At 46.2% G+C, this 16,800-nt stretch overlaps 1 protein-coding gene across 5 annotated transcripts in view; it reads left to right on the top strand.

The window, feature by feature from the left end:
* Adra1a (adrenoceptor alpha 1A) overlaps positions 1-16,800 on the top strand; it is a 97,054-nt gene that overhangs the window by 66,154 nt on the left and 14,100 nt on the right. The gene's annotated exons all lie outside the window — the stretch shown is intronic.

Raw genomic sequence — 16,800 nt, 5'->3', positions numbered from 1 at the left:
GCTGATTGTTATTTAGCGTGTATTTTTGTGCATGCACACACGTGTTCCTGTGCACAGAGCGGGCACACCAATTGGAGATATTATAGATTTTACAGATTTGGCATGTATTAATTTGTAACTTAAACACAATAATTGTTTGATGCAGTGACTTTTTTCAAACTGTTTGGTGCCTGGACACAGATAAACTCATTCCCAAAAGAAAGCCACTATAAATTATTATATGAAAAAGTTTCAGTAATTTCTACTTTTTTTTTGGGGGGGGGGGGTACCAAGGATTGAACCACAGGGGATGCTTAACGACTGAGCCACATTCCCACATCCCCAACCCTTTTTATTTTTTTTATTTTGTGACAGCATCTCACTAAGTTGCTTAGGGCCTAAGTTGCTGAGTCTGGCTTTGAACTTGTGATCCTCCTGCCTCAGCCTCCCAAGTTGTTGGGATTACAGGTGTGTGTACCACCACACCTGGCTGGTAGTTTCTTAATAATTGATTGAAGCGGCTTTGTGTCTATTGCCTAAATTAGAACCCAATTTTTGCTGGTGGAAACTTAACAGCAAGCACTCAGCACTGTTAAACTACTACTCAGCAGCAGGAGGCAGCTGAGCAGATTTTCAGCAAGTGCAGTGTTGGGACAGGGAGCAGCATTCGGAGCCAGGCATGCGTGGGCTCAACCCTACCTAATCTTACAGGATGATTATTCTTTGGCAAAATTATTAAACTCCCTGGGTCTCATTCTGCACTTCTGTAAAGTGGAGATGCACAGTGCATGCCTTCTGGGGCCAAAATGGGGTGAGATAGTGAAGGGTGACCAGCATGCACTTAGTGCTTGGTAAGCTACATCCACTGTGAAGGTTGCTGTCCTTAGAGCCACCATCAGTGCCCTCACTGTGCTCTGAGGAACTCTTTCAGGTGTCATGGGATCGTGAAACTTTACTTTACAAACCTAAAATAAATTATGTCTGACTTCTGGGAGGCTTTCATCTTAAGGAGACAAAAATACGGACAGAGTTTCTGATGTGGCAGAAAGCTCAGGTGTCCTTTCAATAAATATGTGGCCTCAGTACTAGCCTGAAAACAGCCCAACTCAGAAAAAAGGCTACTCTTCACCTAACTGAACTCAACCTAGTCTAGAAAGATTCTCAAATGGACAAGACTATACATCAACTTTTTATAGGTGCAGTTAGGTATGACCCCAATACTCTGAATATAGGAAGTTCTCCCAAAGTGCACTAGTCACCCCTTATCTGCAGTTTTCCTTTCCATGGTTTCATTTACCTGTTGTCACCCACAGTCTGAAAGTATCAAGTGGAAAATTCCGGAAATGGACAATGTACTAGTTTTTAATTGCATACCATTTTGCCTAGCGGGATGAAATCCCATGCCGCCCCACTCCATCCGCAAGGATGTGAATCCTTCCCTGTCTAGGTTCTTCATGCTGTATGTGCTACCCACCCTTTAGTCACTTAGCAGTGTCTTGGTTATGAGGTCGACTGTCATGGTATCACAGGGCTTGTGTTCAAGTGACACTTATTTAATCATGGCTCATCTTTCTGTCACTGTGACAAATACCTGAAATAATCAAGTTAAAAGGAGGAGAGGAAAGATTTACTTTGCCTTATATCAGAGGTTTCAGTCCATGGTTGACTGACTCCATTGCTCTTGAGTCTGGGAAGGCAGAACCTCATGGTGAGCAGCACAAGGGGGAGCAAAGCTGCTCGCTTCATGGTGGCCAAGAAGCAAAGAGCGACAGAGGAGCCAGGTTCCCAGTGTCTCCTTGAGGGGCTCACCTCTATTGACTCAACTGTCCCCCTTTGGTGTTAGAGTCTGTAAACAAGTCTGGATGGCGCCTGGCAAAATGCCAGAGGGAGTGGTTTGTGAAGTAATGCAAGCAAGCCATTAAGTGTGGAGATTCCTTATTGGTTGACTGCTGTATCTAGTTTATGTTAATTAGATAAGCTGTGTGGAATGTATAAATACCTCTGTTGTCCTACAATAAACGGCTCCCACTCATGCTGTATCGATCTACACAAGTTGTTCGTCACCCCGCCACCCCGGTTATTTTGCTGCAGCCGGACTGTGGCACTTTGGGGGACACTTTTGATCTGTAAGAGTCCCAGGACAAAAGGGAAGCAGTTTGAATAAGTTTGAATCTGCCAAAGAAAAGCTCTGAAGTGCTTCCAGGAGTGGAAGGTCTTGACTTAATAAGGAAGGAAGAAGTTCACATCTGTGACTGCTAAAATCTACACTAAAAATGAATCTTCTCCCCATGAAATTGTGAAGAAGCAAAAGAAACTGTTCCTAGTTTTCCTGCTACACTTCACACTGCAAAAATTGCAGCCATGGTGTCCAATAAATGCTCAGTTAAGATGGAAAAGGCATTACCAAATGTGTGCATTATGTGTAGGGAGATGCAGAGCCTTCAGAGCTGTCTGCAGTGTCAGGCATCCGCTGTAGCCTTGAAACATACCCCTGGTGGATAAGGGGGAACCTGTGTAGTCACAGATGGTCTGAAGGTCCAGATCCTGGCCTCTCAAAGTATCCCTGAAAATTAGCAATAGGGTGGGCACTAATGAACCAGTGGGTACCCTGGGCACAGGTGCAGAGCTGGCAAATGTGAAGAAGAAAAGCAGTGATCCCAGGTTGGAGGTAGAACCTGCTCACAGCAGGCCCTATGCTTCCACAAGCTGGGAACAGAGACACAGAGACAATAGATAATAGGTGTGCCTCTGTCACTGACTACTAAGCAAACTACCCCATTGCCTTCCCAGGCAGCAAGGATAAGGAGTTGGAAGTCTGTCAGGAATGCACACTTGGATGCCACGCCCTAGAGGGTAACTGTTTCTGTCGCCGTGTCTCCTTCCATTTCCCTATCTCCCCGCCCTCACCCTCGAGAGCTGAGGATTGCAGTTCTCTGGGTAGGCCTCGACTTTTGTAATGTTGTATTATAAATGACAGATGATACTTTCTCACCTAATACCTCTGTTTTTAGGCATGCTTTATTAATAGAGTTTCGTTGAAGGTTTTTTTTTTTTTTGATAGAATGTAGTGTACAAAGCTTATCCTGTGTCCAAACATGCCTTTTCAGAACACACTTGATTATTAATATTCAAGAATTTTATTTTTGTTTTAATGATTCGAATTATGCATGTCTCTACTTCCTTAAAAAAAAATAGTCCTCGGGACATGTGATTAATTTTTTTAGCCACTTGGATAAGCGTCTTTGCTTTGGACTCCAAGTACTGTAACACTATGCACCATGTTCACCATAAAGCCAGCAAAGAAGGGACAGATTACATAAACAAGAGATTAAATACGAAGTGTGGATATCCATCCAGATATGAATCTGAGCTCAGCTACTCTCTTTATTGTGAATTAAACTCTTGAAGCCCCAGATTCCTCATCGGTAAAAGGGGGGTGCTACTATACACACATAGGGTTGTCAGGAGAGTTAAATGGGATGCTTGTGAAATATTTTACATGATGTCTGGCACATAATCGGTGGTCAATTAATGTTTTAATCTTTAATAAATGTTTATTAAACACCAACAATATTCCAGGCAGAATTTCCATCTTCATGAACTTCATGAAGAGAGACAGTGAAGAAATCACAACCCACATAATCTCATAAGAACAATGGTGATAGGTGCTTCAGAAAAACATGGGAGGCTTTGATGGTGTTGAACAAGTGAACTTCTCCTGGGCCAGAGTCTGGGGTGTGTGGATGGGTAGAGGGGATCAGAGATTCTTTACCCAAGGAAGTGGAATTTGAGCTAAGACCCGGACAGTGAGTAGGAGCTGGCACCACAAAGCAGATGAGGAGAGGCGAATACTCCAGGCAAGGAGAACAGCAGGGGTGAAGGTCCAGAACAGAGAATCGCCCACAGCTCAACAGGTCGGGGTGACCAGAGAAGGCAGCCCAGGGAGGGCAGGAGGACAGCATGGACAGAGGGCCTTGCCAGGGATTTTGGATTTCATGTAAGGGCACTGCAAGGTGTCGGAAGCACATGAGCACAGATGTCAGCAAATCGGAATTGCAGTTCCCAAAGATCATCTGGGGGAAAGGGAGGGAGGGGCAGACCCTCCAGAGATCAGTAAGAAGGCTCCTGCAGGCAACAGGTCAAGTGGCTTGGAGTCGGGAGGACAATGGAGACAGACATGGAGAGACCTGAGCGACATTCAGAGGTATAATCTATTGGTGACATCAGGGAGGAAGTGCCAGGGTTTTTACAGCCAACAAGTGAATGAATTTTAAAGATCACTTATGAAGATGGGAAACCTTGCAGGCAAACAGATGAGTGCCTCACTTTGGACTTAAGACATTCCTGTGAGGCACCCAGATGCACGTGCCTGTATAGGTCATGAGCTCAAACCATTTTAAGGACTAAAGCCACATGTTTGATGGCTAAAGCCAGCTACAGATATTAGTCTTGAAGGTGTCCATGATTCAAGCTAAGTGTTCTGAGACCTCCCAAATAATTGGAGGACATTTTCCCTCTTGCAATTGATACCTTCCATGTATTCATGAGTGGGACCCTTTCTAAACCTGGAGTCTGAAGACCCGAGTTTTTTCCTCTGATCCAGTTGCCAGTGTGCAGCCCCCAGGGGGCACCCCCCCCCCCCCCCCCCCGGTTCCGAGCATTCATGTCCTTGCCTACTTGTAGCCCAGTCGGCTTTACTCTGGGTGACTCAGGAATTTTAAAGGAGGATAATAAATACTTCCAACAACAATTTAGATCAAAGTGTGTGTAATGGATTCCAAATAGAGTACCCAGAAAATTTAGGAATTATGGAAATACACATCTAGATGAGTGCTGCTCTCGGAAACAAGAAAATCATGCTAAGTGAACTGTCATGTCCCACAGTATATCCGTATTCTTATAATACGCAGGCTTCTTAAAATGCTTCTGCTCTACAGTTTCTCTATTGCATTATTTTAAAAAGGAAGCAAAGACATTCAAAACAACCAAATTTTCCTCCTACAATAGTGTTTGCTTCTTAAAAACTCCAAAACATCAGGGTTAGAATCCCCCTAAGGAGAAGTTTAATACGATGTTTCGATGCCTCAGAGACAGGTTATCTGATGTACCGTACCCAGGGAGGCCAAGCTCTGTGGTAGCCCAAATCTCTCTTCCTACAGTTTTTAGCCATGGGTCAGAATTCTGTCACAGGACCCTAGGGCTGTCTGCTGGTTGATCTCCCTGACCCCACCGTCTCCCTCTTTAGTTATAAGTAAATTTTATTAAAATGTAAAACATTAGGAAAGCCAGCAACTTGCTAACACTTAACACCCATCCTGAGCCATAAAGCAGGTGTGATTTCTAACTCATCAAAATCAAACCCGAAGCAATAACAACAAAAAGTATCATTATCTTCACATTGAAGTGCCAGGGTTGATCTGCATGTTTTTATAGCCAACAAGTGAATGAATTTTAAAAATCACTTATGAAGATGGGTTTCTTCTCCTCTCGTGGACATTGTTCTGTGAGAGAGAAACTAACAACTGCAGCTGGGTGAGAGGTCGGCTCCCATGATTCTTGAAGAATCAAAGCAGGTGCTGGAGTTGGTGAAGAACTCAATGGCTTCCTGACAGCACATCCAGAAGATGCTGTTTGTGGTCACCTGGTGCGTCCTCAACTAATCACTAATGGGAGCAGACACTGGGTGGGCGTTTCAGAGGGGAATCCATAGTGGGTATGTGAGTCAGCTCTCCATCACTGTGACAAACTACCTAAGAAAATCATCTTGGAGAAGAAAACATTTACTTTGCTCGTGGCCTTAGAAAGCCTAGTCCAAGCTGGGCTGGCTCCATTGTTACCAGGCAGAACGTCATGGAGCACGTGGCCAAGCAAAGATGCTTGCCTCATGGCAGCCTGAAAGCAGAGAGAGAGAAAGGGGCAAGGACATGATGATAGAGTCCCTAAGGGCATGTCCCCAAGGGCCCACTCCCTCCACCTGGGCACTATCTCCTACAGTTTTTACCACCACTTAATAGTCCATTCTTCTATGAATCCATCAGTGGATTAATCCATTGATGAGGTCAGAGCCCCCATGATTCAATCACTTCTTAAAATCCCTCCCCCTAAACACTGCTGCATGGGGGACCAAGCCTTCAACACATGTGCCTTTCAGGGGACATTCGAGATCCAAACCATCACAGTGGCAAACACCTTTCCCTTGGAAACAGGACTGTGGACTCTTCTGTTAGAAAACCGTGCCCTCCACGAGGGGTGGGCTCTTCAAGGCAGCCCTGAATGCATTGGCTCTGCCTTTGATTTGCCTTTGCCACCTTCCATGTTTATCCTTAGGGCGCCTTCAGTCCTGTCTTTGGTCTTCCAGGCATCACTAAGCTCCCAGAGCCACCATCATCGCTACCACTGGAACAGTTGGAAGTTCATGAGGGGTTTCCATCCCTGGCCTTGGGAAGACTTCAGTGTACGTGCTGCTGCCTGGAAGCCACATGTGTATTCCTTGGAATCAAACTCTGATACCTCGCCCCTGATTCACATCCTGGGCACAAAGAATGCTGAATCACTCCTCGGGGTAAACAATTAGAGAGCTGTTTTAGAGATCCTGCCAGTTGACATCCTCCGTCTTCTATGATATAAACTAAGACTTTGGATGGCACTGGGGATCTCTGTGCTCAACTAATTAGTTACCCAGCAAAGTGGATTTTCAGTCTCCCAGACCCACGGGCCTAAGAAGTCATAGTGCAGAATTGGTACTTCATCTTGAATCCAGCGAAGAGGCGCTGAGATGGTTACTCCAGAGAGGGATATAATCGGGTTTGTTTTCTCGGAATCTTCAGACTGTAGTGTGGGAAGTAGGTTGGAAGGAGACCAGAACAGCAGCAGGGAGCCAGTTAGGACGCTGATACAGGGGACGAGCCAGAGGTGATGGTGGCCTGAACTAGGAAGGGCCGTGACAGGAGATGGAAGTTCCTGTGGACAGAACTAGATGCGTGGCCATCATGAAGGAGTCAGGAGATGAGGAGCTGACGGTGGCAATGGGTTTCTGGCTTGGACAACTGAGGGGAATGGCTGCCATCAACTGAGGATGGAGCAGAGACGAAAGGAAAGGTTTGTGGGAGACGATGAGTTCTATTTGGTTTTAAGGGTGAGATGGTTTGGGAACATCAGGAGCATGTCTGGTAACGGTAGTGCGCGTGGCTCAAGTGCCAGATACGATGAGCTGCCCGAAACTTCATCTTCCCCCCAAAAGTACCAGACAGTTCTCAGATGAGACAGCAGAGGGCTTCGTTAAGATGGAAGAATGAGAATGTCCCCTTCAAGCAAAGCTGAGCTACCTAAGTTTTGCATTTATCATGAACGATGGAGACACAGCCAATTCTTGTTTTCAAAGATGCCTACGATCAAAACAGGACAATACTCTATTGCTTTTTTAAGACTAAAGATGAAATTGTCCCAATCCCGTTTAATATTTTAAAATTCTAGCAGAGCCATATTATAGATTCAAAAAAGACATATTTTATTTGTAAAATGAGCTATTGAAATTTCTGTATGTATCTATTGCATCCATTTGAATACTATCCGTGTTTCCTGGAGGTCAGGGTTGGTGGTGGTCTAGTCCATTCTGAGCCTAGGGCTGTATCCAGACAGTCTGCAGTCCTGGCTTACCCCAGGATGGGGAGGGGACATGCAGGAGCAGGAGTGGAGAGAAAGTTATCCACACTTTAAACAGAGCCAGACAAAGATGCTAAGGGATGGCTACCATATCAGGACACATGCCCCTGGGCCAACCGGTGGTCACTGAGGGGGCCCAGTATGTCACTCCCAAGTGGGATTGTCCTGAGGACTCAGGTTAGGTATCATATACAGTCTGATAATAAGCGTCCACCTGCTGGCTCCTCTGTTCACTTCTTACTGCATGGGCACCAGCCAGCTCGCCTGTGACCTTGCTGGCAATGTCAGGACTTGGACTTCTCCTGGCCTTTAAGCTGAGCGTAAAGAAACGTGGTCCTGAAAAGTCTTGCAGTTCCTCCTGGGAGACCGATTTTGGTTGTTTGTGTCACTGCTTTGGATTGAGGGTGTCTGGCCTCAGACTCGCATCCCACAAATACAAGAGGAGATGATGGCTATCGCATCTTCATGGCAGCCGTCAACTCCTTCCAGGGGACCCTATAAAATGGCTTTATAAGTACTGGAAGTAATAATTTTATGATGTGCCTGCAACTTAGCCGTATAAAATTATTTGGAGAATGGTCTTGTTGTCATGTAAATGTGAACATCTTGAAGATCAGGAAGATAAAGTTTTGGAATGTGAGTGAAGACAGACTCCTATTTAAGAGTGTATTTCAGCTGTGAGTGGTTGAAGCAGGAGTTTTCATTCAAATGCCATTTTCTTCCATCAACAAATGTCACCCATCAACTCAATAAAGACCAAGAATCGAGAATCGAGCTCATCACTAAGGGGGATGTAAAGAATCACAAGTAGTGTGTGTTTTAATCCTAAAGATTGAATGACATGCATTCAATGATAAAGTCAGGAGGTTACTATATGCTATCAACTATTCTGGGTTTGAAGATATAGCACCGAAACAAACAGACAAAAAGTTCTGCCTTCAAATTATAGTCAAAAATGAATTTTTTTAAACATAAGTCAAGAACAAAAGACGGTGATAAGTACCGTAGAGAAAAAGTTACTGGTGCTAAATACCCTCCAAGATGGTCAGAAAACGAGTCAGACGATAATGGAAGAAGGGCTCAGGGGATGAGCTGGATTTTGACCACAGCCTGGAAGACAGAATTTGAACAGATTCAAGTTGAACAGCTGTAGACAAACAAGACAAAAGTCACCCAGAGAAGAGCGGGGACAAAGAACCACAACCACACATGGTTCCTTCGGTGGATCAACAAAGTTGCAGTGAAATGTCCGCCATGTCAGGAAGAAAGCTTTAGAGTTGGAAATTCTTGATTCAGCTTAATATTCATTTATAGATATATTCATAGAGGGTGAACTCCAGCCTTGTGTGTGTTTCTGAATTCTTTTTCCAGTATCTACAACAGCGGCTGGTCCAGAGAAGGTGCTAAGCAAATTATGTGTTAAGCAAGTGAATAATTGGAGAGAGGATTGTGAAGGGTCTTGAATGACAGGGTATTATTTGATAAACTTGAACCTGACCCTATCGGCAACAAAAAGATAACGCCTAACGCTGTGTTGGCCAATACTCCATTGTGCGTTTCCCTAGCTATATCCTGAGCCCCTGGCAAAACCTCCACTCCCTTTAGTTATTTCTGGGAATGGTCCCTCATGCCTTCTGCTACTCTCTTCTCATTCTGTGCAGTGCACAGCTCACCTATTATCAAGGAGTACACGAGCTCTGGAGCCACCAGCATCCCTGACCATTCTGAGCCCCATGCCCCAAGAAAAGCAAGCTCCATCCTTTCCCAGAGTAACTCAGTGCTGAAGGGCTTTAGAGAGCTATCAGTGCCCTGTATAGAGGTGCATCTCCAGCCACCAGCCTTGGATTTCTCCTTCCAAGCCTTCTTTTTTTTTAAGAGAGAGAGAGAGAGAATTTTAATATTTATATTTTAGTTTTCGGCAGACACAACATCTTTGTTTGTATGTGGTGCTGAGGATCGAACCCGGGCCGCATGCATGCCAGGCGAGTGCGCTACCGCTTAAGCCACATCCCCAGCCCTCCAAGTCTTCTTTCCATGAACAAAATCAGGTGTCCTCCCTTAAATGCTCCCCAGTTCCCCTGTCTCCTAAAGCCTGCCCTCTTCCCTCTTCCCCCCTGTGTTCTTGCATCTTTCTGATTTCACCTCTGAATATTCCTGCATTAGCACAGGATATTTGGGGGGATACCTCACATCCAAACCATAACACCACCCTTCCAGGTAGATACCCTAAAGACATCTGGTTGGCTGGGAACTGTCCAAAGGTGGCCACACACGAACCCCAGGAGGGCTCAGTCAGGTCACTGCAACACAACAGCCAGGTAGCAGCTCAGCACCTGCCATCTGGTAGACCCCAGCAGGGCAGAGCTTGGACCGGCTCCTACACTGATTGCTGTGGCTCTTCTCTGAGGTTCAAGTGGATGAGGCAGTTTTCTCCCCACTATCAACTGGTCTGGTCTGAATGTTTCCTGGCACTGGAGGTTCTCAGCCCGGGAACTGGCACCTACCTGTGTGATGGTTGTTTCCCTCCTCTGCTCCTTGGACCTGTGCCAGTCCCATGGGAGGGGCCATGGGTAGGACAATGAGAAGCAATTAAGGGTGATTTTCTCCCATGATCATATAGCATCAGCTTCTCCTTTGGAGTCCACATTTTTAAAACAGAAGTTATTTAAACTCCAATTTTCAACATATGACAGGCTGCCAACATGCCTTCTGAACATTGTGTCCCAGCTTCTTACATAATGTACTTACTGATGATGCTACTTTCCTCCTTCTTTCCCATCGTACCTGCAAAGCCTGCCGTCACCCAGTGAAAGCTGCACATGTCACCATTTGTACTTTCCGCGCCATCGTAGGGCTGCTAAAGGGCGCACAGAGATGGGGAGTGGAAGTGGAAGTGAGCAGGTTCTGGATCTGGTCCTGACTTGGCCACAAAAGAGCCAAGTGACCTTGGGAAAACACTGTCTTCCTGTGTAAAAGTGAGATTACTGATCCCTAAGTTCCTGCCCATCTTCACAGTCTAGCATCCCATGATTCCTGTGTATTAGGGTTCTCCGTAGCCCCCGTCTCTCAAGGATATCATTAAGGTGCCAAGTTCACAGGTGGATAAGACGAAGCACAGACGCTGCCAGGAGGGAACCAAGGAGACTGACGCACGGCTCTCTGCTTCAGCACCACTTTCCCTCAATTCTGGAAGAAACCGCCAAGCCAAAAAAAAACCCCTCTAATCACCAGTGCTGTGTTAAAATATAAGAACGCTTCTGTTCTCACTGAGTTTGGGAGTAAACTGAAGCAACAGGCATAGAAACCTCCCACAGGAGGCCAATGTTGGAAGAAAACTAAGTGTCTCTTGTTGGAAGCATTAAGTCAAAACTTAGTTCCCTTGAGAGCTGAAATACGACTCCAGTGGCTAAGCCTTTCCTGGGATAAATCCCAGTGTCCTCCCCCCACTCCCATCAGCCCACCAGATGAGTCCAAGATCAAAAATGAGAAGCAAATGTTCCCAATCGACAGGACATAAAATGACAAGACGTAAAGGCACCATTGGAAATCATCCATTTTAACTTCTTTTGGGAATCTAGAAGCTTCTACAGTGGAAATGAGGGTTCTGAATCTCCCAAGGTGAGGAGACTGGCCGTGGTGGTATTTAGCCATTAGCACCCTTCTTGATCTGGCCAATCTTAAGTTGGTCGGGATGTTCACAGGGTGTTCAAGGATTAGAAAAAACTCCTCAACTCTACAGCAATTAAATAGCGGCAGGGAACTCAGTGAAGGGAAGGGTTCCCAGAGGTTTGGGGATTTTCCAAAGCCCAAGAATTAAATCAGGCAGATTCACATGCAGAGGCCAACCTGACCTGCAGGGCGAGGTGTTCCGGGAATTAGCAGGGAGCTGCTGGCTCCCCTGAGGCCGACTCTGCAGAGGTTGTTGAAAAGAAAACCTAGCCCTGGTGACAAGAGAAACAGGAGCCCCTATTCTCATGCGGGTCATTCAAAAGTCTGGCTCTTCCTACGAAGCTTGGTGAGGAAAGCTAGTGTGTTAGGTACGGAAGCATGCTGGGGCGGGGGCGGGAGTGACATATGGGAGGATTGAACAGAAAGAGGGCACAAATCAAAGGGAACTCAGGCAGCAGGAAGAAGGCAGGGTCGGGAGAGAAAGAAGAAGCTGGGCTGTTGGTAGAGAAGAAGCCATGGGCCACACTGAGGCAGAACCACAGGGAGGCAGGAGACCCGCCATGCAGTCAGTCAGGAGGTCGGCCACTCTCAACAAGTCCTGAGCCTTCAAGGCCCTGCATTATGCTGGATTCTGCAGCTCCATAGCTGAGCAAAAGGGACCTGGCCCTGCTCACCCGGAGTTCAAAGCCTAGTGACGAGGTCCGAGGCACCCATCCTGAACGGGCTGGTTCCACCCTGGTGCTCCTTTCCTTGATGCAAGAAGAACTTTTCAGCTGTCTTCCCCTCTAAAAAGCATCATCAGTCATCAAGAAGGAAGGAATCTGAGAAGCAACTGAGGCTGGGGCACAGAAGTGGTGGGGTTCAGAGGAGGCTGCAGGAGGAGGGACTCAGATGGGGACCAGGTGACAGCAGCTGTTTTCCAAGCTGGATTCCAGCTCCAGCTCCCCTTCCTAAGGAAGGGGAAATAAAGAAAGAGATCTGGGGATGCGAACAATGTGCAAAAGGAGGGCAGCAGCCCTTTGCTATCTTCTCTCACCCTTTGGAAAGTTGCTAAAGGTCTTACCATTCATTATGAGTCCTCCCCTAACCACAGCCTCAGCAGCTCAGAAAACCACATGGCTCTCCCAAGGAAGGAGGGATGAACTCTCAGACCTGGCCCTAGTGGAACTGTCAGATTGGGGAGGGAAAGTCTGCCCTAGGCTTAGACACGTGCCTAGACACACTTAATGGGGGGGAAAAAAGACACCAATTACGGGAAGTTGTTTGGCATCTCTAACTCAAGCGTCCGAAAAGTCAGTATCCAGAGAGTTCTTGGTTTAACAGGAAAATACCCCTGAAGGATTAAGGCTGGGGACTCTCTTACATCCTTATCTCAGTATAAATTAGTTTTTTAACCAACTTCTTGTCTCATCCTCTATATCAGCTGTCGTGAAAACATGGGTGTTTTGAGTGTGATACCATGGTGAGCGAGCTCTGTCATTAACATAGACCAAACATGTGTGTGTCTTTCCACAATGTCAGAATTTATTGAATAATAACAAATTCCAGGGCTACACCACCTTCATCAGAGGCAATTCACTGAATCCTTGTGGGTCACCTGGTGGTCAGAGCAGGGCAATCACAGGTTCTTTTATTCCAATCTTGATTTCTAACATCCAAACCACACCACACTTTACACAGTGATACACATGTAGGTCACAGAAAGGCCAAGGAAGGTTTAAGACAGACACAGGTTTCCAAGCAGAGGCAGAGAGCAGATAAGAATGCAAAGAATCACTGTAGGTGGTTAGATAAGATCATGAACCAGCCAAAGAACTTGTTCGGGACACAGAGCCAGCAAAGTGCTGGAAAATCAAAAAAAAATCAGACAAAATGCTGGCATGTATTCCAGGCCAAGGACAAGAGGATGGCAGTTTCAGAGTGTCAGTTTGGAGTGGGCCACGTGTGATTGTCACCGGCAGAAGAAACCACACTGTGCTGAAGCCCGAGGACAGAGATTCAGAGGTTCATCTCTGTAGAAATTTTCCTAGGCAAGGCCTGTGACAGGTGACCAGGTGACAGAGTCAAGGTGCTGCTGTGTCCAGTCTCAGGGTGCTCCTCCTTTCATGGGCCTCGAGTGAGGGGGCTGCTTCATTGCATGGTCTGGTGTATTCGATAAGCACAGGAGCCTGGTTTTCCCAATGAGTTTGATTCATCCATACATCTAGGTGCTTCTGATTAATTTGATGAGCCACACGTGGTCATTTTTATCAGCATGATTAGTTTACTTATCAGTTGGTGCCTCACGGTTGTGCTAGGCCGGTGGTGGTTGTTTCCTTGTACAAACGAGGTGCAGAGTCATTCCATCTCAGCACTGAAACTCAAAATGGAGTCGCTCAGGACAAGCTGCTGCTTTACTAGATGGAGTGACACAGGTTTCGGCACAGCCCCCAAACCGCTGTTCTGTGCATCCTGGAGTAGCTCACAGGAGGGCACAGCCTGCCCTCCACAGGTGCAGAGAAGGGAGACCCTCTACTTACCTCTGGGTCAGCCAGACCTGCAGTTGGGGACACAGGCAGAGAGGGAGGAAAGGGGGTGGGAGGAGGCCACCAGGAGGAGAGGGTGAGACTCGTCTTTGCAAAACCAGACTCTGTAAGCAGAGGTCCTTGGAGGGTCGTGGGAGATTCCAAAGCTCTCAAATCACTTCAGTAACATTCATATTCATAGCTCATATATATATATATTTATTTATTTATTTTTTCCTGTTAACTGAAATTCCTCAAATAAAGAAAGTCTAGCTGTCTACTGGTATACAGAGTGACGAAATTTCCAGGCGAGGTGGTTTTTGCTACACCTGCTATCATGAAGCACAAGAAAAAGTGAAACAGGTTCCCTTAATCACATCGCTGTCCCTATTTGGAGGAATGACAGGAGATATATAGGCATCATAATACAGGATGAATGCCTCCTACAGCTGACCATAGTCACGCAGAACCGGTTAACACTGACGCTTTCTCTGCCTCTCAGGTGAAGTTGGAATGGAGCATCTTTCTGATTCAGCTTCCCTCAACAGTCGTCTTCATCTCTTCATCTCACCCTCTTTCCCCAGAAATCCATGGCTCTGATGTATTTTAAGATTCCATGAAAAAACAGTCAAATCAGACGGTCTCATTTCAAATCCCAGCCCTACCTTACTGTCTGAATGACCTGAGTTATTTGAATTCTTTAAGCAACAGCTTCTTCTCTTGTAAAGTAGGAATATTAATAGGTGTCCCATTCTTCCTGTGTCACTTGAGGATGACTGAGTTGTATGTCATGAGTTGAACCCCCACTTGGCTGGAGCTAAAGAACAAAACTTCCTCATGTGTTTTTTTAAGTCAGCACCCACCATCTGTGCACGTGCGTGCCTGTGTGTGTGTGTGTGTGTGTGTGTGTATGTTTCCTCGAGACACACAAAACTCAGCAGGAATCATGCTTCAGTGGTACGTGCTCACATCAACCCCAGCACCATTCTGGCTCTTTGTGGGCTCTACGGTATGTAGGTTGCTGTTCCACTAGATTCCAGCGCTCTGTTTGCCAGAGGAGCTTGCAAGTGTGCCCAGCAGATTGTCGTGAGTCTGAAGGGTCCACATCACAGAGAGGGAAAGAAAGACATAAAATCAAGACGGTCAGAAAAAGGTTGTGTGTGTCCATTAGAAATTATCATTCAGCCTTTATTCAGGAAGAAAACGTGAGGCCCACAGGTATGTTGAGACTGTCCCAAACCCGCTCACCCCGGTGTGCATAGAACTGTAATTAAAGGTCAAGGGAAGAAGGAACAGGAGTTGGGAGTGCAGAAGGAAAAGGAGGAGGTGCAGGGAGGGTCCTGGTGTTCTTCCACAGCCCGTCCAAGAGGAACGGAGAGGGCTGTTTGGGGTCTCATGATCCATGCGGTTCCTTTGCTGGGCACTACTGGGGGTCTGGGAGTGGCCGATAGGGCACACTGGGCCAGGAGGGCTGCAGGCCTGTGCGCGATCAAACTGACCTGATAAAAGAATCCGTGAGACTGTTTCCACTTTAGGGCCCCATGGTTTTGTCACTGTGCTGCGAAGGGTTCTGTGTGGTTACTGTGCAAGATGTAAAGGACCAGGCCTGATTCCCACAGTGCACATGAATGGATAAGGTTTGAGTAGGTAGAGAGGAAAGAAAAGGGCATTGAAAGGGGCATTTAAGACACAATGACTCAACCAGAGAGGACCAAAAAAAAAAAAAAGAGAGAGAGAGAAAAAGTGGTGGTGAGTCGGGCTAGATTAATAAGAACAAGAAGCAATAATGCTCTAAAGCTGGTTAAGCCAGGGACTGGGGGGACCCTGATGGTCAAGCAAATGACAAACATTAGGAGTCACAGGGAACACTGAGAAGGCAAGCCGACTGTAGCATCAAAGGCATCAACAGGAAGAACGGTTGAAGGTCGCTGGCCGTAAGCTCCCAGAGCCAATATTTTGTACAGTGGGGGTTTTCATCAAAGTACAGAACTCCAGCATAGAGGAGGGAGGGAGGGAATTCTGAACCATGTCCCATCTGCATCAGAGTAAAAGGTGGCTCCAAGGAACCAATCTGTTGTGTTGTTGTGTTGTGTTTTGCTTTGCTTTTGAGAAAAAAAGTAAAAGATGTTTTATTGCTTTGCTAGCAAAGGAGAAGCACAGGGGACTCCTGTTGCAGGGGCTCTGATTCTGCCCATCAGGGGGAACAGAAGGCTTTTAAAGAGCTGATTCAAAGGCTACCTTCCAGGTGTGCCCTGATGCCGTCATGATTCACTTGTTAATTTGAGAGATGTCTTAGACCTTCTGGTGCCATCCCCGAAATCTGAATTATTCATTCCTAAGGACAGATATCTCAGCCTAGGATGGGGAAGGAGGTTATCTGTTATTTCCCGTCCCATGCATAAACACCCCCCAGATTAACTAAGCGTGGGTCAGCATGGGAGAGGGAAAGAAAGAGAAAGAAACATGTCCATTTTAAAAATAAGTCCCAGCAACACAGCAGCAAGGGCTATATTCAAAGCATGAAGTAGACCACTGTTCCATTTCCCCACAGTCAATTCCCACCTTACATTTCTATGAAAAATGGGCAATGATATCTCCAAGCCGCTTCCTGCTGAGGGAGGGGAAAGGTGACCTACAGTCCTTGTTCTATCAGGTGGGGCATGGACTTACAGGTGTCCAGCATCAGGGCAGTGCATAGTCCATGGTGGCTGTTGGTAGGAGATAGACAAGGCATACCTAGGGCAGGGATCATGCTAGGACAGCAATAAACGAGACAGCAGAGCATTACTTTGTTTTTTTGTTTTTTGTTTTTTTGCAAACAATTAGCACAAAAGCAATTAGTATTTCAGCCAATCTCTGAAAACCAAGAAGATAGTAACTCATTGAAGCTTCAGGTGGGACCCAACATACCTTCAATCTGTGAGTGGAGGCCACTTTGTGCTTTAGGAATGTTACCAGAGTCATTGGAAACATCCACAATATTTAG

This window comes from Marmota flaviventris, chromosome 3, assembly GCF_047511675.1.
Source record: "Marmota flaviventris isolate mMarFla1 chromosome 3, mMarFla1.hap1, whole genome shotgun sequence".
Taxonomy (NCBI): Eukaryota; Metazoa; Chordata; class Mammalia; order Rodentia; family Sciuridae; genus Marmota; species Marmota flaviventris.
Note: the sequence above shows the minus strand (reverse complement) of the source record. Positions and strands in the feature narration are given on the sequence as shown.